This window comes from Labeo rohita, chromosome 15 (assembly GCF_022985175.1).
Source record: "Labeo rohita strain BAU-BD-2019 chromosome 15, IGBB_LRoh.1.0, whole genome shotgun sequence".
NCBI lineage: Eukaryota > Metazoa > Chordata > Actinopteri > Cypriniformes > Cyprinidae > Labeo > Labeo rohita.
Window position 1 is genome coordinate 12625463 of NC_066883.1, and position 26122 is coordinate 12651584.

At 33.6% G+C, this 26122-nt stretch overlaps 1 protein-coding gene across 4 annotated transcripts in view; it reads left to right on the forward strand.

The window, feature by feature from the left end:
• Positions 1-26122, forward strand: part of arhgap35a (Rho GTPase activating protein 35a) — a 107487-nt gene that overhangs the window by 1535 nt on the left and 79830 nt on the right. The window contains exon 2 of one of the 4 annotated variants that reach the window (XM_051129704.1): positions 15494-15574. The exons of the other annotated variants lie outside the window; for them this stretch is intronic. The gene's annotated coding sequence lies outside the window, so the exon portion shown is untranslated. The remainder of the gene's footprint in view (positions 1-15493; positions 15575-26122) is intronic. 4 annotated transcript variants of the gene reach the window in all.

Genomic DNA, 26122 nt, shown 5'->3' on the forward strand with positions numbered 1-26122 from the left:
GGTTATTATTAATCTTGAGTGTTTTTTTTTTTTTTTTTTTTTTTTTTTTGGATCATTGTTCTTGACGCAAAGCAGTATAGTCCTTTTTTTTTTTTTTTTTTTTTTTTTGCTTTGGTCCTAAATAAACATTTTGTCTTACAGAGAGAAAAAAAATATACAGTTTGTTTAGGAAGGTTTGAGTTCGGTTGAATAATCCTCTGGCTGGTGACGTTCCAAAAAACAGCTGGTAGTGACCTACTCCCTCTACGTTCAGAACAGGCTGGGGAACTGGTTAGAGGTCCGTTCCTGACCTATTATTGCACGGAAGTTCAATATGACCAGAGTAGCTGTTTGCATATATTGAACTTTTTGTAAAAAGCAGTGTGAATCTGTTATGTCGTGTATATCACGGTGGGCTGAAGTTAGAGCAAATTGAGGATACAACCCACTCAGACCCCTGGGTTTTCAGATCCCAGATGTTACAGTGTTTTGCAATAGCAAATTCCATAGTGATAAGCCATTAATTGGCAAATATTCAATGCTTGGAGATTATACAGAAGTAGTAATTTTTATATTTCAGATATTTCTTAGTGAATTTAAATTAGTGTTGTCTAAAATAATGCTGTTTGCTCTATTTATAGATGTCAGAATTACTAAATAATATCCTGTTAATAAGTAGCCTATTATTTGACTTGGCTAATATCTTGAACTATCGGCACTCTTGATACACTTACAAATCGTTTTCAGATTAGTTATTATGTAACTGTCATAAATTCCTGCCCTGCACAGTCCAGGTTAATTTAAAAATTCAAAATCAATTTCCAAATTCCAAAAGTGTGCTTGATGACAATTAAACTGTCACATGTGTAATAGATTAGAATGTAGTCCTTAGCTGAAGTCTTTTAGTGATGTGTTGACTTCTTGCATTCAGCGACATCATTTTTAAACCCCTTTGACAACGTAATATCAATTGGATCGGACTGATATTTCTTCAGGGAAGACTTGATGTAGCTTGGAAGGTACACAAGAATATCAGTGAGCACGCAAGTCAGACGGTGAGGAATTTGTTGACGATGCTTGATTGAGTAAAAATGAGTCTGTATTCCTCAGATAAAGTCATGCAGATGAAAGTTCATCAAATCAGGAATGAACGATAAGGGTTGGAATGTCTGTTCAGCCAAACTCTGAGGCGAATTTCCCATCTGAGTATTGAAAAGCCGAAAGACTCATTTCACTTATTATTTGGCACTTTCACAGGATGTTTAAAGAGATACTTCACCCTAAAATTAAAATGCTGTCATCAATTACTCACCATCATGTCATTCCAAACCTGACTTTCTTCCCTCAATCCACTCCAAATTGTATTTATTTTACATTTTGGCGATTTAGTGACTAATTTGTTTGAATCTGAATCTCATTTTTACGTTTTCAAGCTGTTTGTGCCCCACTGACAGTTAGATGTAGGGTTGGGTCCTCGTGCTTTTTTCTGAAAAAAATCAAACATATGATAAAAATCACATTGTACAAATTCATATAAAACCAAGATCACCAAATAGTTGTGCTTTCTCTTAAGTTTGAAATGAAAACCAATGGCGTCCAATGTTGTTTGGACCCTAAGATTCTTTAAAGTAGCATCTTTTTGTGTTCTTCAGAAGAAAGTCAGTCTTACAGGTTTGGATTGACGTTACAGCGAGTGAATTGCAATTTTTATTTTTGGGTGAACTAAACCTTTAAAGATTAAATGAGACATTCTGTTCATTTACCTGGTTTCTTGTGAGTAAATATCACTTGCGAGTGCCTTCTGTTCTTCAGAAGTGGCAGTTTATTCTCATTTGGTTGGCTCGCTGGAGGTACATTCCTCTAAAACATAGCAACCGTGTATTTGGATGGCATGTGCTTGTGTTCCTCTACATGCTTAATAAATCTCATACTTCTTGTACTGTGCTCCTGTTACAAAGCCAAAAGTTTATAGACTCTAAATTGTTCATATGAAGTGTGTGCTCTTTCCTATGATCTTTCATTTCTGAACGCAGACCCCACGACCCCTCAGAGCCCCTTAGCTGAAATGTGAAGAATGCAGGAGGATTCAGTGTAATCAAACTCGTCAGGCTTCAAGCACAGCTGCCATGTTTCTTCTTCCATTGCATTCGCTCTGAGTAAAGGTTAATAGTTTAGGTTGTGGCTGGTTTTACGTTGAGTGTTTTTAAGGAAGTAGATCTCATGTTGTTTCAAACCTGTATGGTTACATATTTTCATTGTATGGAAATGAGCAGCCTGGACGTTCTGCTAGATGGCTGTTTTTGTGCTCCACACAAGAATAACATGAGTGTGTGTAAATGATGACCAAGTTATCATGTTTGGGTGTGTTACCCTTATGACTGCTTCAGTGCAGAAACCATAGTGATTTGTTGTTGTGTCTTGTCTCCGTAACTTTGAACAGGTAGACAGAACTCGGAGAGATGCGATTGCAATCTGCTGTATGAGTGGCTTTGCATTCCCAAAAATTCACAAACATTTTGAGCTGGCTGATGGAAACACTTGATAAACGTCATGGGCTTATGAGAGTTTAATCTTTCATTCCTCAGCCAGTTCACCTTATCTCGCATATGTATTTCAGCTGACGTGAGCCAGTCAACAGTCATCTATGCAGTCCACTCCAGACAACGTGTGTGCTCTTTTAGAGCCGCAGCGGTAGATTTGGCTGTAATAAGCGTGGTATTTAGTCATTTGTACTTGACATTAGTATTAATAGGGACATTTGCTGGACAAGCACACCGTCTAAATGCTTTCCACCTTTGCTAATATATGTGTGATTTGCACGAACAGAAGCGTCTGTGATCTATCTGAGCCCTTTTGCTGTGCCTTCAGCGTTAGCCACTGTTCATCTGCCAAATGTCTGGCCCGTAAGACCTGTCCATTTGCCAAACATTGTAGAAAGGGTGATTGGTAATTTAATCCTTCTCATTTATTTTCCCAGTTCCATTTTCTCCTTGAATTCAGCATGTCACGACTGAATAATTAGTTGTGCTTGCTAAGGCAAGCATCACTATCACTATTGCTCATACTCATAGGGTTGGGATTTAAACAAACCTCTAGCCTTAGCAACCACCCTTGAAACAGTATTGGGTGTAGAAAGTTGCTGCAAATGCAATGCTAGTTTTAAATAAAATAATGCAGGTTTTTAGTAGCAAATCTATTTTAGTAATTAAGTGTTAAATTATTTTAGTAACTAATTTAATGTGAGAGTTTTCATTTTACAAAGCAATATTTAGAAAATCAAGTCGTGCTTTGGGCGTTTTCTGTCAGCTGTTTATAACAAGAATTACCCTTATGAAAATTAACCATGGTTTTCCTACAAATAAAACCAAAAACCTTGGTAACCACAAAATAACCATGGTTTTGATACACTAACCATAGTTTAACCATGATATTTGTCAATGTCTGATTTGAGAATGAATCATTTTGTGGTTCTTTCAGACAGTTGTTTTCAATGAATCACTTTATTTTCATATTTATGAACACAATAAAGTTGTTTAAATGTAGGAAGTTGCTTTTACCAAAAACATTCTTTAGGGTAAGGTTTTTTTTTTTTTTTTAACTTAGCTTAGCTAATTTGTCCTGTCACTGCCTAAAACACGACTTGAATGTAGTAGAAGTCGACTGATTATCGGCACCGATATTAAGCATTTTTATTGTTATCGGTAATTTAAAAAACAATTTTTCCAGTATAAGAATTTAAAAGTTTGTTATTCTTAATTTTGAGATTCATCTTGAGATTCATCGTTTTTGCACCAGACATATATATTGGTTCAAAATATTGGCTACTTGATCTGTAATAATCGGTATTGGCATCGCCCTGAAAACGCATATTGATCGACCCCCTAGAACATACAATATGAAATGTAGAAAGTTACTTTTGCGAAGTACTTTCTTTGAGTTAAGCTTTCTTTTAGCTTAGCTAATTTTTCCTGTCACTGCCCAAAACACGACTTAAATGTAGCTGGGTTCGGCCGATTATCGGCACCGATATTAAGCATTTTTATGGTTATCGGTCATTTTCAAAACTGATATTTTCCAATTAAATTATTTAAAAGCATTTAAAGAGAGTTTTTGTCAGAGCCCTTTTTATTTTTAATTTTAACATTTTTCTTCATTTTTACGCCAGACATATATATTGGTTCAAAATATTGGTTATCGGTCTACTTGATATGTAATAATCGCTATTGGCATTGCCCTGAAAAACACACATTGGTCGACCCCCCCACTCCCCCCCCAGAACATACAATATGATTTTGAGCCCAACCGATATGGGTGTAAAAACGTCCGATATCGATATATCGGCTGATATTCTTTGTGAATATTATAGAACAGTACCAGTCAAAAGCTTAGACACACTTCCCACACTTCAAATGGGCATGCAGAACATGATGATTCAACATAGTTTAAATGTAGAAAGTTACTTTTGCCTTAGCTTAACTAATTTTTCCTGTCACTGCCCAAAACAATCCAATAACTTGCTAACAACCATTCTGAACACTTGAGTAGCAATAATTATGCACAAAAATGAAATTTAATGAAATTTGAAAGTTTTTTTTTTTTTATTAAACCAAAAATGTAAACTGAACTTGGTAATTAAATTTAGGTCATTGAGTAATTGAGCTCAGTATGCTGTTCATAGTGTAGTTTTTTTGCTTATTTTACAAATTGTATGTTTTGCTGCTCTATCATGTTTTTTTTTTTTTGTTTTTTTGTTTTTTGACCGCTGATGTCGAAATCTTAGAGAGCAGGGTCACCAATATAAAGCATATATATATAATATAATATATTATATTATATTATATTATATTATATTATATTATATTATATTATATTTTATATATATATATAAAATATAATATAATATATATATATATATATATATATACACATACATACATATATATGTATGTATATCTTTATATGTATATCTTTTTTTTATTATAATTTATAATTGTAATTAGAATGTTTATGAAGTTTAATTAATGTTTGTAATAAATAATTTGAAAATGAATTATATTAAAAATAATTGCACACCGTCAAAATCAAAATCTCAAACATATTGGCCAAACAGAAAAACTTATCTGCTAATGCCGATATTTAAAAAATGACACATATCGGTCGACCACTGGTCCACACTGCTGCTTTGTTTACCAATTGTGGCTCATCCATATAGACACTGATATAGTCAAAATGTGTCACCGGAGGAGCATAACTGTTTTGGTCAATAATTTTGTCCCTGTGAATTTTGTTTGTTTTTTGGGTCGATTTCTTTGGGTTGCTGAAGTTTCACTACATCGCAACCTACCTCAACACCCTAGCATGCTAGTAGTGAGTTTTGTACAGTCAAGTTCCGCTTCGTAATGTAAAAAATTAGTCATAATACCGTCAATGTCCTTGTGTTAATTATATCCTTAGATTGTTTATCATAAACAGTATTTGGTTCAGATGTCTGCTGTTTTAGAGGAATCTGAGCTTTATTTAGGCTGCAGAATCTTTGTGTTTGTGTGGAAAATCAAGCAGATGGTTCAGATGTGGCAACTACAAGCACTGACTAGCTACGCCACTGTGACACAGTCTTAGTTTCCACAGGATTGTTATGTTTCTTTAAAGACATAACGCAGGCAGTCATTGTTTTGAGGCAATTTGCCGCAAGAATCAAACCCTGAATGCTTTTTGAGTAGGCCTTTGTTTGATGTGAGGGAAAAAGTGAGCATGAATTGAGTTGAGAATTGGGTTGTGTTTGATAAAGTAAAGTGCTAATTATAGCCGGTTTAGCATGCGTTCCCTAGATTACACCACTTCTGCTCTGAATCGCTGCCTTGTTTGAGGCTGGATTACAAGGAAAGGAAACTGGCATTTTCTAATGAGTATCCGAATTTCCATGAGGAAATCTGCTCCTAACACTCCCCCCCCTTTGTTATTTGACATGAGGCATTAGATAGTGGGCAACAACTAGAGTCTCTCTGGGGCAAGAAATGCTGCATTAAACATGGTTGCAAATTACCCCAGAAACCCCCAGTAGAGTTTAGATGTGCTGGAATCGATAAGAAAATGACTCAGATTAGAAGATTCATTTGCGTTCAGGAGAAATAAACACATTGCCATGGGTTTTGAGAGGGGGTTGGAAACATAGCTTCTACAGCGGGCAGCTATCTTTTGTCAGAGAGTTTTGAATCGCCCGCTATAGCACTTTGCAACAATGGCCTGTCACATTGTTTTAAAGAATAGTGTCCATGGCGATGAAGTTCCTGGATGTTCTTTGGGTGTGACCTTTGTGATCTGCAATTCTGCTTTAGTTTCCTAGGCTGCGTCCTGAATCGCATACTCTCAAGTCAAGTCAGGTTACCTTTATTTATAAAGCGCTTTATACAATACAGATTGTTTCAAAGCAGCTTTACAGTGATAAACTAGAAAATAGTGATACAGTGATGTAAACAAAATTAAATTATTCATGACAGTTAAAAAAATGTTCTATATAGTATGAATGTGTGTGCTGTTCCTACAAGTAAGTTCAGGTCACTTTGGTCTGTGCGAGATGGCCTTGTACCTTTTCTACAAAAAAATTCAAAAAGATGGTTAATATTTCTACAATATGATGAATAAAGAATGCATATTTAGGGCCTGAGCACTTTATTGGAACTGCTTAGATTCTTCTACTTCTCCAAAATGTATTGCGTTTTTGAGGGCCTAACATGCTCAAAAACTTAGGAAACTGCACACGCGCCGAAAGTGGTCAAAATTTACGTCTGATATGGGTTTCAGAAGTGGGTGTGGCAAAATGGCTTGATAGCGCCATCTAAAAAATTTAAATGATGTGCCCCTTAAGTTATGTTTCACATAACATATATGAAATTCACATGCCAATACCAACAAAAAAAGTCCTTTGGTACGAAGTCTGAAACCCGAAGTCTGCTATTTTGAATTGTTTTCAGTTTTGTGGGAGATCCTAGAGATTTAAACAGATCAACACCAAATTTGGTGAGTGTAATCTAAACCCCTTTGTAATGTTAAATTGTGAAGATCTTGAGTTTTTGTTAAAGGACGTGTCCATGGCGGCCTGAAAAATGTTGATGTTTCACCCCGAAAAAGAAAGCAATACAATGTCCAATCTGCTTCAAACTTCACAAGTTTGATAAATGTCCTGTCCTGAACACATGGCCATGCCCATATTCAGTTATAGCCATAGCGCCACCTTCTGGCAACAGGAAGTGACGTTTTACGCTCTAACAAACTCCTCATAGAGATTTAATGACTGAAAAAAGAAGGGGTGGAACATTTCTGGAAACTTTCCAAAAATATCTGGAAGATTCCAAAAAATCCTGGAAAGTTTTCAAAATTTCTGGAATGTTTCTGAAATTTACTGGAAATTTTCCACTTTTTTGCAACCCTACATATGAATGACTTTGATATGTTCAGGGCTCAACAATAAGGAGTGCCCGATGGCCCGGGGCCAGCATGAAAGACGCTCAGGACAGTTGGCGAATTTGTCACTGGCCCGATTGGGCCACTGCTGCGTCGTCACGAAAGTTTATCATTTGCACATGTTTTTAAGCCTTGTCAATTTAAAAGTGTCTCTGATGGACAAATAGCCTACAAAAGTATGTCAAAATACTTGTCTTGATGATTAGCTTTGTAGCTTTAACAATGATAAATCCATATTTAATTTAAACAGTGGAGTACAGACGCAAAGATTGACCGGACATATTTCAAGCGATCTCTGTTCCGGGCTTGCACACGAACTGCAATTGTTTTTTAAAATGTCATGTGTATGGAAATATTACGATCTCTTTAAACATCCGTTAACAGAGGCCAGAGACACTGAAGACGAACACACAGATGCACCACACCTGGATGCAAGGGCCCTTTCAATGCTGCTTGCAGCTTTAATGTTTTTTACATTTTTATTAATTTTTGTAGAGCTTTAAATCCAGTTGTTATATTATATTTGCGGAGTCCATCACATTTTATTAGATCTTAAAATCTGAAACACTGGGATTAAAAATGTTTTAAGTTTCCCACTCATAATTATGAGTTTGTGGTGGTGTTCTTGTGTGTTCAACTCATAAATATACAGTTTTCCATATACAAAAAAAATATGTATTAATGCAATGAATATTTCTACATGACTTGAACGTACCCTATGAAAAACAATTTGTTGAGTCAACTTAAAATAATTTGTAACCTGGCTGCCTTAAAATTTTAAGTTCAGTCAACTCGAAAAGTTTATTCAACTTGAAATGTTAAATTATACTAAGTGACAACTTAGATATTTGAGTTGAATCAACTTAAAATTTTAAGGCAGCTGGGTTACTTACCCATCTGTTATGTTTAGCAAACACAAATATCTAAGTTGTTACTTAGTACAACTTAACATTTCAAGTTGACTAAACTTATTTTAGTTGACTGAACTTAAAATTTTAAGGCAGCAGGGTAACAAATTATATTAAGCTGACTCAACAAATTGTGTTTTTTATTTTTTACAATGTACTAGGGATTGACCAATTATTGGCCTTATTTTCAAAACCGATTTGCCGCTAAAATAATTTAAAGGCATTTAAAGAGGTTTTTTTCAGAACCCTTGTTATTCTTAATTTTGACATTCATTTTTACACCTGACATGTATATGGGTTCTAAATATTGGTTATCCGTCTACTTGATCTGTAATAATCAGTATCGGCATTGACCCTGAAAAACATATCGGTCGACCCCAAGAACGTACCATAGGAAGGTAATCTGGACATACGCCATTCATCATGTTGTTATCGTCGCATGACCTACACGTCAGTTACTTTGCTTCACTGCCATTCACAACTCCTCTCCCGTGGCCTCGTGGGATAGTGAAGTGTCCACTGGATGTGCACTTCAGAATCTCAAAGAGAAATAGCAGGTCAATTGGGAACTTTTCGTTTGCAGTTTTATACTGTGAATTTGGATGAACTACACTTCTTATAGAGTTTTTTTTATTTTTTGTCGACTATCTAGTAGGAAAGTATATGATTTTGAATGCAGCCCAAGTGTAGGCATTGATGTACAAAAGCTCTTATGAAATGGTTTGGTAGCATTATACATTCATAAAGCAGCCTCCCAACCCTTTCCCAGAAACAGCATTGGCTCGTCCGGATCAGCAATGTACATTCTGTCAATAATCAGTCTCTCTGCGGTCTCCAGCCACTCCTGTGGCCTTGAGTGCAGCTCTCGGTGACTCAGCATTTTACCTACAGATGAGAGCATCTGGGAAACTAAAAGAGAGACAGGCAGAAAGCGAGCAAAGATGGCCCACAGGAAGAACTTTCTGTAACATTCAGGAATTTCACCTCCCACAGACATGGCGGACTCTCGCCAGACTGAAGCTATTTCTCCTTGCGTCTGTATTTCTGGGCTTTGGGTATGTGAGTGTTTGGTTCACACCGAGGCAGAGAAATACGAGTGGATCGTCGCCATGGCCTCCTCCCACTCGCCACAGTTTTTTGCTTTATGACATGTTTTGGTGACTGCAGTGTTTGCTGTTGGTATTATAGGGAAGAAAACACTCGGCATGTGATTTCCAAAAAGACGTTTTTTTTTCCGCTCTCCCTTCTTTGTTTGACTTCTCAGCCTTCGTTTCCTCTGGAGTCGCCCTTGCAGTTTTTGTTGCTACTTTGCGATTGTTGGGATTCCCCTCTTTCCTTCAGCCGTGCTCCGTTTCCTGCAGGATGTCAACCAGAGATGCCCCTGGTAGGGGGTAAGTGAAAAAACAAGGAGAGAAGAGCTAGTAGACTGCCGTATGAAAAGGCTTAGCTGGATGTTAGGACTCTCTGTGGGGGATGAACATTATTGCATACCTCTGTTCCTTCGGCTGTAATTTGCTAACGGATCATCAAAATTAAAATGTTTGCTTCGTTTGGCATCCATTTTATGGGTTATGACTTTGATGCTCATTTTTATCAGATCTGTTAATTTAGACAAATGTATAATAAAAATGCAGTTCACACTTAAATACTTAAATTACTTAAATACACCTCTTCTATATTGAGCATGATTTTATTTTCTGTATTATACAGTTGCATATGTCAGGATGATGCAACCAAAATACTTGAAGTGTACTTGAAGAATACTGAAAAAGTGTCATTAAAAGTATGTAATTCTTGAAGAAAACCTAAAGTAGTTTAAGTAGGCTTAATGTTTTATTTTTCATTTAAAAAACCTTTACCTGAAGTCATTTGGTGTGACCAGTAAAATCATGTGGTTCAACCAAAATGCAGAAAAATGCAGAATATAAAAGACTCGCATGACTCTGTCAAGGTCAGTAATGCTCTTATTTAAAAAAAAAAAAAAAAAAAAAAAATGAATAATTCATAGTATTTATAAAAATATACAATTTTTTTTTTTTGAAAAATTAATTTTTATTCAGCGAGGACACATTACATTAATGAAATGTGACACTAAAGTATTTTATACTAATATAGTTTTTATACAAATTTCATGATGTAATTTTTTGTTTTATCCAAATTTTATAATGTTAAAAAAAATTATGATGTTAAAAATTCTTTAAAATAAATGCTGTTCTTTTGAACTTTTTATTTATCAAATAATCCTGACGAAACTTTTAAAAATGTATACAATTTCCACAAAAAATATTAAACTATTTACTATTTAAACTTTATCTAAACTATTTAAAATGTTTATTCAGCAAGGACACATTAAATTCATGAAATGTGACACTAAAGAATTTTATACTTAACTTTTTTTATACAAAGTTTATAATGTTATATAAAAAATTCAACATTTCAACTTCAACTTCAACATTTTTTTTAAATCAAAGAATCCTGGCAAAAACTTTTAAAAATGTATACAATTTCCACAAAAAAATATTAAAAAGCACAACTATTTAAAAAAAAGCAACCTTTATTCAGCAAGGACACATAAAATTCATAAAATGTGATGTTAAATAATTTTATACTAATATACTTTTTATACAAATTTTAAAATTTTAGAAAAAATCTCATAAAATAAATGCTGTTCTTTTGAACTTTTTATTTATCAAAAAAATCCTGACAAAAATGTAAAAAAAAAAAAAAAGTGTATCTCAATTCCCCAAAAATATTAAACATTAAACATAATATTTTATACTAATATAGTTTTTATACGAATGTTATAATGTTATAAAATTATTTAAAATAAATGCTGCTCTTTTGAACTGTTTATTTATCAAAAAAATCCTGACAAAAATGTAAAAAAAAAAAAAAAGTGTATCTCAATTCCCCAAAAATATTAAACATTAAACATAATATTTTATACTAATATAGTTTTTATACGAATGTTATAATGTTATAAAATTATTTAAAATAAATGCTGCTCTTTTGAACTTTTTATTTATCAAAGAATCCTTGATAGGCATATTAGAATAATATGTTATTAGTTTTTGATTGTTTTATTAATGGTTGCACCGCACAACATTTAACATTGCTTGAATATGGAATTGAAGTTTTTCCAAAATGTAAAACCTTTTCAAAGAGTACATTCCTAAGAACTTCCAAGAAAACTTGATTTTGAAAAGATTTTTCCTTTATCGTGCTCTCTCTTGTACGTCAAGTAAAGCTCCAGAGAGCACAAGGCGGGCACTCGTAAGTGAACCTTCCTGATTATGACTTCATCAGATAAAAAGAAATTACATTTACTATTTAGAAACTCTTTTGCAGCTTCAATTTGAAATGCGCTTCCACCTGCCAGGCAGAAACGGAGTGAGAGAGTCGTTGCAGTGTAACGTATAATTAGATATGGCAGGTTTAATCACGAGAAGATGAGCAGTCATGAGAGAAGGGGCTTTGAAAATGCCCAAATGTGTGAACGAGCGAAGGCATGACGCTATCATGAGTTTTGCAGCGGCGCTCTAATCTCACTTCCCTCGTCCCATCTCTTTACGTCTGTGCTTAAACTCCAGCAGGCGCCCAGGGTGCCGGAAGGCCAGCACCTTGTCAGAAGCTGTTAGATGAGGCTGTCTGCTCGCAGAAACTTCGTTACCATTGCAGTGGCCTTTAACACTGCCCAGTGCTTACTGAGCGAATTTAGTCACCACAAGGGTGGAGTGAAGCAATTGGCCGTCTTTAAATGACCTCGGAGGCAGACAGTGTTTGAATAAAATTAGGGCTGGAAAGAGAAGAGGCAGACTGAGTAATACACACAACTGTTGCATGGGTCTCTAAACTGTCTAGAGTGATATTTAGCGTTGTTCAGAATCATTTTAGAGCCAAATCCAGTCATTTCAGTAGGAATCCATGTTAGGGTGAAAGATTTCCCATGCAGATTTCGCAATTTGACCGCGTGAATTTGCCACGTTGACCAACAGAAAATTACTTTTGTATGTGTTTGTACATAATTACACGGCTGACCATTTTTGCTCTCAAAATTTTGGCAATGTGACCACTCATTTACTGCAATTGTAGTATTACATAAACTACATATCTAAATCAACTAGACAGTGGTGAACTAACTAGTCTTAAAGAGGCCCTGTTCATTTTCAGACTAGATTAGCTGAATAGTTCACAAGTATATCCATTTTATTATTATTTTAAAAAACCTTTAGCTGTTAAATAGCCACATTTAAAGATGTTAATGGTATTTGTGCATCACATTTCAAGCAGTGTTTTTTTGAGTATTGTTTATATAATATTATAGTATTAAAAAACCTTAATATTATAATATTTTTGCTTTTGTTATTAGTTTTTGTTTGTTTCTTAAAATTTCTGTTTAGCTTTCATGTATGTTTAATGTTTTTATATTTTTGTCTTATATTCAGTTAGTTGCATTTGTAGTTATTTCAAATTTTCATCTCATTTATTGTTTTTTTCTAATGGTTTTAATTAGCACAATTTCTATTTAGCTTTAATTTCTTTTTATTTCAGTTTTAGTAATTTTATTACTTTAACCTAATTAATTTTAGTTAGTTGCATTTGTAATTATTTTAAATTAATTTATCTAATATTTGTTTATATATATATATATATATATATGTTATATTATATTATATATATATATATATATATATATATATATATATATATATATATATATATATATATATATATATTTTATATATATATATATATATATATATATATAATTTTTTTTTTTTTAAGGAAAACGATTTCTAATGGTTTTAATTATCATACAATTTCCATTTAGCTTTAACTTTTTTATTTCAGTTTAAGTAATTGTATTACTATGACATCAACTTAATTTATTTCAGTTAGTTGCATTTGTAATTATTTAGATTTTTTTTTCTAATCTAATATTTCTTTCTATATGATCTAATATTTTTAGTGTTTTTGTTCTATTTTTTCTTAGCTTTATTTCAGTGAGGGGAATTTTTTTTTCTGATGGTTTTAGTTAGCAGTAAATATTTAGCTTTCATTTATTTTATTTCAGTTTTAGTGATTTTACTATGACTTCAACTTAATTTATTTCAGTGAGTTGCATTTCTAATTATTTGGACTTAATTTTTATCTAATATTTTGTTTTCATACTTTTTTTTATTTTTTTTTTTTAGCTTTATTTCAGTGAAGGAAAATCATTTCTAATGGTTTAATTTAGCAGTCAATATTTAGCTTTAATTTATTTTATTTCAGGTTTAGTGATTTTACTATGACTTCAACTTAATTTATTTCAGTTAGTTGCATTTCTAATTATTTCGATTTCATCTAATTTTTTTTTGTTTTTATATTTTTGGGTTTCTTTTAGCGTTATTTCATTAAAGGAAATGATTTCTAATGGCTTTAATTTATTTTTCAGTTTTACTGATTTTATTACTATGACTTGCATTTTTAATTATTTTGAATTATTTTTCATCTAATATTTTTTTGTTTTATTTTATTTCAGTTTTGTTTTACTGAAGAAAAATGATTTCTAATGGTTTTAGGTAGCAGTACATTTTGTAAATCGTATTTTATTTTATTTCACCTTCATTTCAATAAACAAAAAACATTTTTATTAGTTAACAATAACAGCACTGGTGTCAAATTTTAATGGCAAAACTTGGCTTGATGACAATGTGGAAAATAGTTATGCTAATGTATTGGTCGTTCTTCTTTGAGGTGTGTCTTGCTGCATAATGACATACACATCTCCTTACATCATGTGATAAGAGAACCATCTGGGAGCGTTTTTATCTGGCCAGCTCTTTCCTTATCTGGCGGTAGTGCCGGGCGCTCGCTCGTGAGTAAGTGCTGCGTTGCTTAAAGGTGCTGGGCCTGGCGTTATCGAGCGCCCCTGCAATGGCTTGTCATCTTGGTCACACTTAGCCAACGATGCCCGTGCTATCGCCGGCAAGTGGGAAAGGAGCTATAAAACGAGCAGCGCCATGGCTGGGGAAGATGGATGAGATTCATACGAGACAGCGAGTCAAGTGCTTCTCAGGCTGGCGGAAAAGGGCTTTCACTTTATTTCAGCACTTCCATATGGCTTCTCACAAGAGGGAATAGATTTGTTTATTTAGTTCTACTTCCAGTTGCTAAACGGTTATCTGTGCAATCTGGCTAGAAACGGAAACCTCCAGAGCTGTCGTATCACTACATCTGCGTAGTTTTTGGAAATGTTAGCTGCTTTTATACAGCAAAGGGTTGATTTGTTGCTTCTTTGGCGTCTGTCTCTGATATTTTGATCTCTTGCTCCAAGTGTAGCTTTTAAAAACGATTGTAGACGGCCTCGGTGTCAAGCAGATGGCTTGTCAGGATCCAAGGCGACACATAGGAACGTCACGACCTTTGCTTCAGGGACTACTAGACCACGAAGAACAATTACTTTAAATGTCAGGAGCGCTCTCAACCTCACTCCCACTGTAATAATAGTTATTAACTTTAAGACATGTGACGGGAGAGTTATTGCAGCTTTTGTGGATCTATATGTAACTTGAATCAATTTTTAGGGCCTTGCTTTATGTTGGCTTAGAGATTGAGCTTTATCTGGAGAATCAGCTGTGAAGTGCAGGCAAAATTAAAAACTGTTCAGGAGGGAAATGAGGGTCTAAAAATATGCCCTAAGATGATAAAACCAATGTTGAAAAAGGTCCATGACATGGCATGACAACTCCTGATCTGTTAATTTATGCAGAAATACACATCTTCTATGATCAATTCGTTATAGTTTTAAGTTAAAAAGACAAGAGTGATAATTGCCCTGGATAAAGGAAGACAAGGCCTTCTTGAAATAATTACATTTTTGTACACTTTAGTATAGGGACCAATTTTCGCTATTAACTTGCTTATTAGCTTGCGTATTACTAGCATATTGGCTGTTTGTTAGTAGTTATAAATCACTTATTCTACATGACCGAATTCTACGTCCTTAATCCTACTCAGTACCTAAATTTAACATTTAACATGTAAACCTAAATTTATTGAGGCAAAAGTCCTGGTTTATTGTTAGTTAATAGTGAGAACTGGACTTTAAAATGAAGTGGAACCTACAAATGATTACCGTGATTTATTTTTCTTTCCAACAGTCATGTGGTCTAACATAACACAAAAACAGGAAATGATATCATAGAGAGGACTCCTGTAGACCTTTAGTGCTGTGTGTCAAGGTCAGTAAGTTTCTTAAAATATCTGATGATTTAATCTTTTAATGGGAAGGCAATGTTACGTCAAGTTGTGAAATGTCATGTGGTGCAACTCCCCTGAAACGAGGAGATTTATGAATTAATATTTAATGATATTTGCTAAATATTTTTTACCTTGAAAAATATATTCAAAGGCTTGAAGTTGAAAATAACATTTAAGATGCACACTGACTTGTTTTACTGTGTGAGGAATAATTTATGTTACTTTAATCTTGGTGGTTATCAGTGTTATGGAATTGATATACTATTGTATTATTTACTTTTTTAAATAAGCTTTTTTTGTTTTTATTTATTTATTTATTTATTTTAATTTAACCATTTTTTAACATGTTTTTTTAATTTGCTTTTTTTAAATAAATATTTCTGTGTAGCTTTACATGTATATTTATTTTAGTTCTAGGTTTAGTACTATTAGTACTTAAGCTTTTTAGTACTATTAGTACTTCAGTTTTTGTTTTTATTTACCAAGGCAACATTTATAATTATTGCTTTAGTTTTAAATCATTTTTTTTTTTAAATAATATCTATTTTATTTTATTTTATTTTGTTTTTGTTTTGTTTGTTTATTAAACTAACAACTCTGGTGGTTACGCCACCTGACACAAGGGTTTGTTTACCCAAAAATGACAATTTTGTCATTAATAACTACCTCATGTCGTTTTAAACCCGTAAGAAATGAAAATTTAATTTACTTACCAAGGCAACATTTCTAATTATCGCTTTAGTTTTAAATTAAATTAAATTAAATTAAATTAAATTAAATTTTATTTTAAGGAAAATTATTATTATTTTTATTATTATTATTTGATTTTAATAAACTAACAACACTGGTGGTTACACCACATGACACTTAAAGGGATAGTTCACCCAAAAATGAAAATCCTGTCATTAATTACTCACCCTCATTTCGTTCCAAACCTGTAAGACCTTCGTTCATCTTCAAAACATAAATTAAGATATTTTTGATGAAACCCAAAAGCTACGACGTTTAAGGCCCAGAAAGGTAGTAAGGACATCGATAAAATAGTCCATGTGACATCAGTAGTTCAACCTTGATTTTATGAAGCTACAAGAATACTTTTTATGTGCAAAGAAAACAAAAATAACGACTTTATTCAATAGTTTCTTCTCTTCTGTGTTGGTCTTTGACGTGCGTATAAGAGGACTACAACTCATGCATTTTTAAAAAGTTTTCCTTATCCTTGACACTCATTGACCCTAGAACTCAAAACATGGTTCCGCTGTTGTCAAGAGACTCTGTCTAAGAGTGAAAAATGATAGTTTGTGGTTTTGATGAAACAACATGATGAGTTTCAGGGGAATGCAGGTACCTTGTCAGGTAAAAGCGCATTAGCGGTGGAATGCAGTCGGTCCGGTACTGCCCGGCTCTTGTTGTTTTTCAATGCTGCGCGTATGATACAAGATCTAAAATAAGAGGGGCGTGCAGAAGAGGGACGGGTCTCTTCGCTGCCCGCTTTGTCTGTTGACATAACCGATCCAGATTGGATGAGTCACCATGCGAAGACTCTGAGACGTGTTGTCAACATGCATTTCTCCTCATTACATCTGTGACTAGCCTCTGTGTAAGCCAAACAAACAAGGATGTTCGAGAGAATGCAAAAGCACACTGTAATCTCGCATTTCCTGCGGTGTCCCATGGAGCAGGCTTTGTGCAAATCTACCCAAGCAAATCCAAAACCCCCTTCGCTCTCTCTCTCTCTCCATAGGGTCAGGGGTGAGAAGAACCATGATCTGGCCCTCGGCGAGTATAAGGTCAATGAGAGAAACGAGTCTGTGTTGAGTTTAGTGCAGTCTGAGAGGAAACCAACCCTGGTGTGCTGTTGTTGTTTGTTGTTTTTTTCATGTGTCACCGCTAAAAGACAGACACAGGATCTGTGTGGTTTTGCTTTTGGATCCTGTCTTGGCCCTGGGGGAGCGTGGGCTTTTTGTTTGTTAACCATTCCCTATGGTATGGGCAAAGCTTACAAAAATGTACCTTTGGCTTTGCTGCAATGCCTTGACCTTTGGAATGTAGGCTGCAGCCGTCATGGCAGTTTTTTCTGGAAATCACCAGCCTCTGATGTCATGCCTCCGTTCCTCTGGCTGTGCAGCTGCTTTGCACCCCACTTTGTCAATTATTAGTGGTGTTTGCTAAGGCAGGCATCACCGCTTGTATTGCCCATGTGTTTTCAGAATGCTAAGTGTTAGTCGTTTCAGAGTGCACCTCGTCCTGCAGCATTTGAGCGATAGTCATGAATGATGAGAGGCATGCTATTATTTTTCTCAGTCGGCAACTGTATTATATATGCCTGTCCATTACCATATCCACATCCGGGCACCAGAATATCACAGAGACATGGTTCTGTCTTATTTGACTACTATTTATGTGCTATTATTATTAATTTGAACTCGACTTTGATTTTAATTTAAATTTACTGTGCTTTACATATTTTACTTGACAGTGTTGTGTTTTTATAATACTATATATTGTAATTATATGTATGTGTTTATACAAATTAAGTACTAAATATTAACAACATGTACTTACTGTTGGTTTGTAGTTTGTTGCTTGTAGTTATACATAATTTACTGTTATTATTGTTTTAATGATATGTATAGTTATTATAGTTATAGTTATTTATAGTATATTATATTATTATATTAATTTAACATGTAACAAGGACATCGTAAAAGGTTTACCATTTGTTTTAATTCCTGTTTTGCGTTATTAATTAGGTTTTTAAACTGGAAACTTGTAATTTTGTCAATAAGCACATTTCTTTTCACGAAAAATTCACACAGTTAAAAAAAAAACCATCATACTTTTTAGTTATTTCAGTTAATGTCAGAAAACAATCGAGCTAAGCCAGTAGTAGTACTGACATGGCTGAAGATGCGAAAAGAAGAACAGACAAACCGAATCAATTTCATTTCAAGTCATTTACTCTGGAACTGCTCTGATTGATTCAAACTCGTGACTCGACCATTCATTTCAAGTGATTCACTAGCAAAAAACAGATCAAATTAAAAGTGCTATTCATTTTTTTTATTTTAATGTCACTTGTCACTAACGATTTTAAAAAGCACGTAGTGATGGGTGAAACAGAGCTTTTCCAAACTCTGAATCAGTTAAACCAAACTTTTTTTTGAAGCGCTCCAGTTGGATGGAGTATTGCGAATCATTTGATTCAGACCGGGTATTTGGAGCTTGTATCGTAAATCGTTTGATTTAGATTGTAATGGGTTTGTGAATCATTTCGCAAATTGAATGATTCAAATCAAATCATTCGCAATATGAGATTTGAAATCCTTATCTAAATCAAACGATTCACAATCCACGCTCCGAGTCCTGTTCCCCACCCACTTTTCTAGAATAGGGCCAGAGATTGGGTTACTGTAGGGAGACGAGAGGGTCTGTATTACTTACTATTGGAGAATGTGTCCCTTAATAACAATCACATTACAGCATTGCCGTCTCTGAATTTCAGTCAGAGTTGTGCGACACTCAGTCGGCGTTTACAGGTACCATAGAAATGAATGAGAAGTGCCGTAAGCTGAATCCCACCTGTCGCATAAAGTCAGTGACTTCTCTTATAAAACAGCATTTTTTTGTGGCCTCTAAAAATAGTTCAATCCAAAAGTATTATTTAGTCTCAAACATGTTGAAGATTAGCAGATAGGCTGTCGATTCATTAAATGATATGCCGTTTCCTCTAAAAAGCTGTTTATTTACCGTGGTAAAGCCTCTCCTCTATTGACATCCATTAAAAAAAAGGGCCTGGCTCTGGTCTCCTTTCCCTTGAACTGCCAGCCTGGAAGCGATAGCTTTAGCTGTTACACTTTTTTTGGCTAATGAGAAAAATGCTGAAAAAAAACCTTTCTCCATATAATGGACTCCTATGGTGCCCCAATTTTGAACTTCCAAAATGCAGTTTAAATGCGGCTTCAAGCGATCCCAAATGTGGTTGTAAACAATCCCAGCCGAGAAAGAAGGGTCTAATCTAGCAAAACGATTGGTTATTTTCATAAAAATAATACAACTTATATACTTTTTAATGTCAAGCGCTCGTCTCGTCTCGTCTTGTCTCTGCCAGACTGTTTTTGTTCCAGTTCATGACAGTTCAGGTATGTCGGAAAACTCCCATCTCATGTTCTCCCTCAATATCGCTGTTTTACCTTTTTTGTTAAAGGTGTTTAACCACTTTGCTTGTTCACTTTGCAAAGACTTTGTCAGTACTTCTGCAGCGATGTAGGATGATTTTGAAATGATTTTTGAAGTTAAGGGAGAAAATATGATTGCTGTTTTTCGACATACCGTAACTGTCTTGAGCCAAAATACACAGAGTTCAGGCAGAGCAAGACAAGACGAGCGTATGAGATTAAAAAGTATGTAAATTGTATTTTTTTTAATGAAAATAACCAATTGTTTCGCTAGATAAGACCCTTTTTCCTCAGCTGAGATCATTTACAACCACATTTGGGATCGTTTGAAGCTGCATTTAAACTGCATTTTGAAAGTTCAAAATCGGGGCACCATATCAGTCCATGATATGGAGAAAAATGCTGAAATGTTTTCCTCAAAAAACATAATTTCTTTACGACTGAAGAAAGAAAGACATGAACATCTTGTCTGATCAAGTCAGATTTTCATTTAAACTGCCAGATGATATTACTGCACCATGCATCTTTAATAAATTGTATTGTTTGTTGGTTTAGAAACTGAAATAGTAACTGCTGTAGTTTTCTGTATAGTTGTAAGGCCTTTAAACCCTGCACCTTTTTACATTCCACCCCTAAATTATTTCCTTTTTTTGATAATCTCACTCAGATACACATCATAAAATGATAATCTTCCATTCTGAAATGCTACATGGTTTAATCTACCAGCTTCACTGCTTGTTGTGACACTACTGCTTAACACTACCAGTGAGCAACCTGCTAGCACAGTACCAACATAGCAACACGCTCGCAATCACGACAGCGAGCGGCGTGGGTAAGCGCCACTCACGTTTTCCTCAGAAAATGTCAAAAACGAGTTTCTCTTATTGGGAACATCCGAGGGCCTGGTTTCTGGTCTTTTTTGTTTGAAACGACATGTCCAGATCTGTTTGTCAATGTGCGACTCTATGCCTCAGGAAGAATTTGACATTGACTGGGGAAAAAAAGGGAGGTAATCTCATGTATGAAGCGAGACAGAAATCCTGCACGCAGAGAGGATTGCGGAGATGGGTTTTGATGGGCATTATGGGTACTTGACTACCTGTGGGGTGGAACAACGAAAACAAACAAACCAACAAACGCAACCGGGATCAAAAGAGGAAGAGGTGCGAGCGCAAGCGGTTACAAACAGCAGATCTTCAGCTCACACACTCAACAGGGAAACATGAGAATAATGGTGTTCGGTTTAATCTCGTGGGTTGTTTCTCTCTGTCTCTCATGAGTTTGATTAGAAGAGGTAGCCTAGAGTCAGCGCAGAGAGGCGGCCTGCGATTGGCCGTGTTAAAGCCGGGCTCTGGCTGAGTCATCTAATCTCACACAGATCTGGACTGATGGGCTTCGGGAGAATCGGTTTGGTAAATTACTGTTGCAGGGTAGGACAAATCCCCTCTTATCTGATGTTCTCTCTCTCCTTCTGTTTGGTTCTCTCGTGTCGTCATCTGTGCCGTTTGTGAACGCGTTGACCGCAGGCCCGGCGGAGCGCGCGAGTCTATGAGGGTCTCGCTCGACGCCCCGAGCTGTGTCTTCGCTGGAATGGAGCGAGATTGATGAACTGTGCTCAGCGTCCGTCCACTGATCTGACAAATTGGCATAAGCCCTGGTGCATGAATGTGCAAATTATTACAGATCCTGTTTGCTTTCTCTCCCTCTCTCCCTCCCTTCCTCAGTCTATTCCTGCTCGTCTATCATCTTAAACCCTTGTTTGCTCGGTCTTGTGATTTGTTGAGGGCAGTCGATGTAAATTAAGCTCCTGTCCGACTCATTTATTCGAAAATGCATTAAAATGCGTTATTACGCGCAGTTCAGGGTTGTTTTCAAGCCAACTGAAAACGATTCACTCGGTGAGTGAGCTGTTCAAATGATTCAGACTGAATCACTGATTGAGTCAGAGAGTTTTTGTAGCCTGGTTAATTGATTTGTTTGTTTTAAATTTTTTGAATGAAAGACATCAAAGTGAAAATGGCATGCGGATATGACTGTCTTGATATCATATTGAAGAAAAAGCTATATGCTTCAACATTTTTGTGACAAGGCTAGTTTAGTTTAAATTATTATACACCGTAATAACATTTATGAAGTAATACTACTTTTCACTTTAAATTCATTCCAAAAATTAGTTTGGGAAATAAATGAATAAATAAATACATACTTTTTCTATTTTAATGATTTAATTACAATTATCCAAAATTATGAAAGCAGATGTCTACACAATTTATTTAACATTATTTAAATTATTATACTACATAATGATATTTATGAAATAATTCTATACAGTTTCCATTTTAATTTTGATGTATAATGTTTTAATTATTTAATTACAATTATCCAAAATTATTCAAAAAGATGTCTAAGAAATATATTTGTATTATTTTAACACACAATTTCTCCCAAATTTCTTTTTTATTCAGAAATGTCACATTGCCCTTACTTTTTATTTGTTTGTTTGTGTGTTTGTTTGTTTTTTATTTAGAATGGTTTAATTAATGCAATTATCAAAAATGAAGTCTAAGCAATTGAATTCATAAAAATAAAAAAATAAATAAATTTAGCTTTGTTTTTTGCTCAATTTGATTTTAATTTAATTTATTTTAGTAGTAGTAGTAGTAGTAGTAGTAGTAGTAGTTTATTTGTTTAGAATGGTTTGTTTAAAATGCAGTTATCAAAAAGGATGTCTAAGCAATTGATTTAATTAATAAATAAATAAATAAATAAATAAATAAATAAATGGATTTAGTTTTGTTTTTTTGCTAAATTTGATTTTAATTTTATTATTATTATTATTATTCATTTAATTATCAAAAAAGATGTAAAATCATTTGAATTTATAAAACTTTAACATAAAATAAGTTTTTTTCTATTTTGTTTTTATTATTATTTTTTTTAAATTCTGTATTTTCCAATTTTAATTTTAATGGATTCTGTTTAATGATTTAATTAAAAGTATCCGAAATTACTCCAAAATATGTCTAAGCAATTTATTCATGTTATTTTAACATAAAATTAAAATACAATTATCAAAAAGTCTATGATGTCTATCAGATGCATTCATAAAACAATAACAAATCAAATTATTTTATTTTATTTTGTGTACAAACTGTAAAAAATGTCTGTTTAATTTGGTAAATATGGTAAAAGTTGTTCAATTTTATGGTAAAAACTGCCAGTTGCGGCTGCCAAAAATGTACTGTTAAAATATGGTGGTAATTTTTTAGGTATTACAGGATGGCATATTGATTATTATTATTATTATTATTATTATTATTGTTAATTAATCATATATAGACATGCTCAGGGTTGAACAAAGACAAAACAAGGTAACACACAACACTAAAATAATGCAATATACATGAATTAAATAACAGAATATATAATACAAAAGCGCTAATGTACAATATTAATAACGCAAAAGAAACAGAGACTTCCTTTTACTTGACATTTTACATTAAATGGAATTTTTTTTTTTTTTTGGTTAAAAAAAGTAAGTTTGACTCTTTTATGGCAAAGCATATAAGTAAAGATGAGTAATGTGATTGTTATTATATAAATATAAGTCTTATGAATCTATAAACAACATTTTGCAAACTTGGCACATGTGTTTTGAAGTATTTTTTTCCATTTCTTTATCTTGTATGTCACTGAACCGAGGAAGCTGTTTCATTTTAGCTCTCGCTGTAGCTCCCTATCTGATTCAGTGGCTTACATGATCACTATAATAGGGTAAAACAGAGCGAACACTGATGGTGTAGGAAGTATTATTCTCATTTTTTGTGGATGAACCGGACAAACCGGTTCACAGGAAGCAGCTACTCCTGGTTTCAGCAGGGTTGGGTGATGTCAACGGGTATCGTCCTATTTGAAACACTATGGCTTTTGCGTTTGGGGGGGTCTCTGCGTGCCTCACCTCGCCTTGCCCCGCCTCAGAGTGAGGAATCTCTCTTAGCGCTGCAAACAGGCTCCGAAGCGATGACAGGGCACTGTCAAAGAACGTGAAGCAGAGACATAAAACCGTCATGATTATGCGTCTGGGTTAAACGACGACAACTGGCGCAAGAGACACAGAGCGCTTTCCCGCCTCCGCCGTCGCAAGGTGCACCTTTTACTGCCTCCCATTTAATTGATTTAATTACAGACCAATTCTGCCTCGGGGTCTTTTGAATTCACCTGTTGTTGTGTGTAAATACCACCTTAGTCTAGCATTAGCATTAGAGCTCGCTGACGTCTTTGGTATGTTAACTTCATTCAGTCCTGAACTCAGATGGCTCTGCATCTCACATACTCGAGTCTTTGGCCCTGGGATTTCCATGATTTGGAAAACGCAAAAGGAATTGCTGAATCTAGTCACAAAAATGGAGTTACGCAATTTTTCATCTGTTTTAATTTGAACAGTAAACCTCTCTTGAGTAGCACTTTGTTTGGCAAAAACTTAAAGGAATTGTGTATATGAATTTGATCACATTTTAAAAGATTAATTAAAATGTTTTACGCATTCATATACTGTAATTACCTACCCTTTTTTTCAGTTTTCTAAATTTATTATTAAATGTAATGCACGGAATTCAGAAAAACACAGAATTTCTTAAACAGAAAACACATTTTATAGGGCACTGTTATTATTATTATTATTATTATTATTATTATTATTATTATTATTATTATTATTATTATTTTATTTTATTTTATTTTATTATTTTATTTTATTTTTTTTTTTTGTGAATACTGTTGATTCAACACATTTTTATCATTATTATAAAGTAACTGAAGGGGATCTAGAATAATTCAAATTAGAGAGAGAGAAAAAAAACAATAACATAAAATGTCTTTTATTGTTTTTTTTTGTTCTTTTTTTAATTAAATTACTTGGACATCTTTTTTGCTAATTGCATAATAAAATTTGATGATAAATAAATAAATTAATTAATTAATTTTTTAAAAAATCATTTTATTTGTTACTTTTTTATGCAAATACTTAGACATGTTTCATGATGATAATTTTATGAATAAAATTTAAAATGGGAAAATACAGAATAAAAAAATCTAAATAAAAATGAAATTTTGGAAAAACACCAACAACAAAACAAAGATACATTTAAAGTTTTGATAATAAAATAAATAATCAAATTAGGAAAAAAATCATTTTATTTGTTATTGTTATTTTTTTTATGAATTCAATTGCTTAGACATCATTTTGATTAACTGCATTTTAATTAAACTTTAAAAATGATAGATGGATGGACAGACAGACAAAAAATTAAATAAATAAATAAAAAAAATAAGACCACATAGAATTTCTTAAATAAATAAATAAATAAATAAATAAATAATAAAAAAGATATACTTTATTTGTTAAGATAATGTGAATACATTGCTTAGACATATTTTGAGATGATTTTGGATAATTTTAATTAAGTCATTAGAATACAATCTGTAAATATTAAAATGGGAAAATGCTAAATTTAAAAAAAAAAATATATAAATAAAAACAGAATTTTGAATAAATAAATAAATAAATAAATAAAATAAAAAATAAATGCAAAAAAGGTTACATTTATTTTATGTTAAAGTAGAAATTGAATTGATTAGATGTTTTAATTAAACTTTAAAAATGTAGGTAAATAAATAAATAAATAAGCCTACATGGAATTTCTAAAAGGGAAAAAAAAAAAAAAAAAAAAAAAGAATTTGGGGAAAAAATATGACACATTTTATTTGTTAAAATGTGAATACATTGCTTGGACATCTTTTTGGATGATTTTGCATAATTTAAATTAAATCATTAAAACAGAATCCATAGAAATTAACATGGGGAAAATATGGAAATAAATAAATAAATAAATAAATATGGATGGAAAAAATACTAAATAAATTTTATGTTAAAGTTTTATAATTTCGATTGATTAGACGTCTTTCTGATAATTTCAATTTGATTCAGCCATTAAAACATGTAATTTGGGGAAAAATAAAATCTGAATTTGGGGGAAAGAAACTACCCCACAGATTGCATAAGTCCCCATATAGTTTCTCAGCCAAGCGGCTTGATTCCTTGTTCTCTTTCTTTCTTAACAGACCATATCATAGCATACAAGAGCACCTCCGGCACACAATACGGCTCACATCTCTGCCTCAGAGGCACGAGCGTTCAGCCAAGTTACAGCGTCCATTCCAGCTGGTTGTGTTGCAGCCGCTTGCGTGTGTCAAGCTAATCTTTGGGCAACAAAGGATGCGGAGAGGAGGAATTTGTGTCGTGCATGTTAAGGAAAGAAAAGATGACGGGAGTGAAATCTTTTTAGCGTGTTG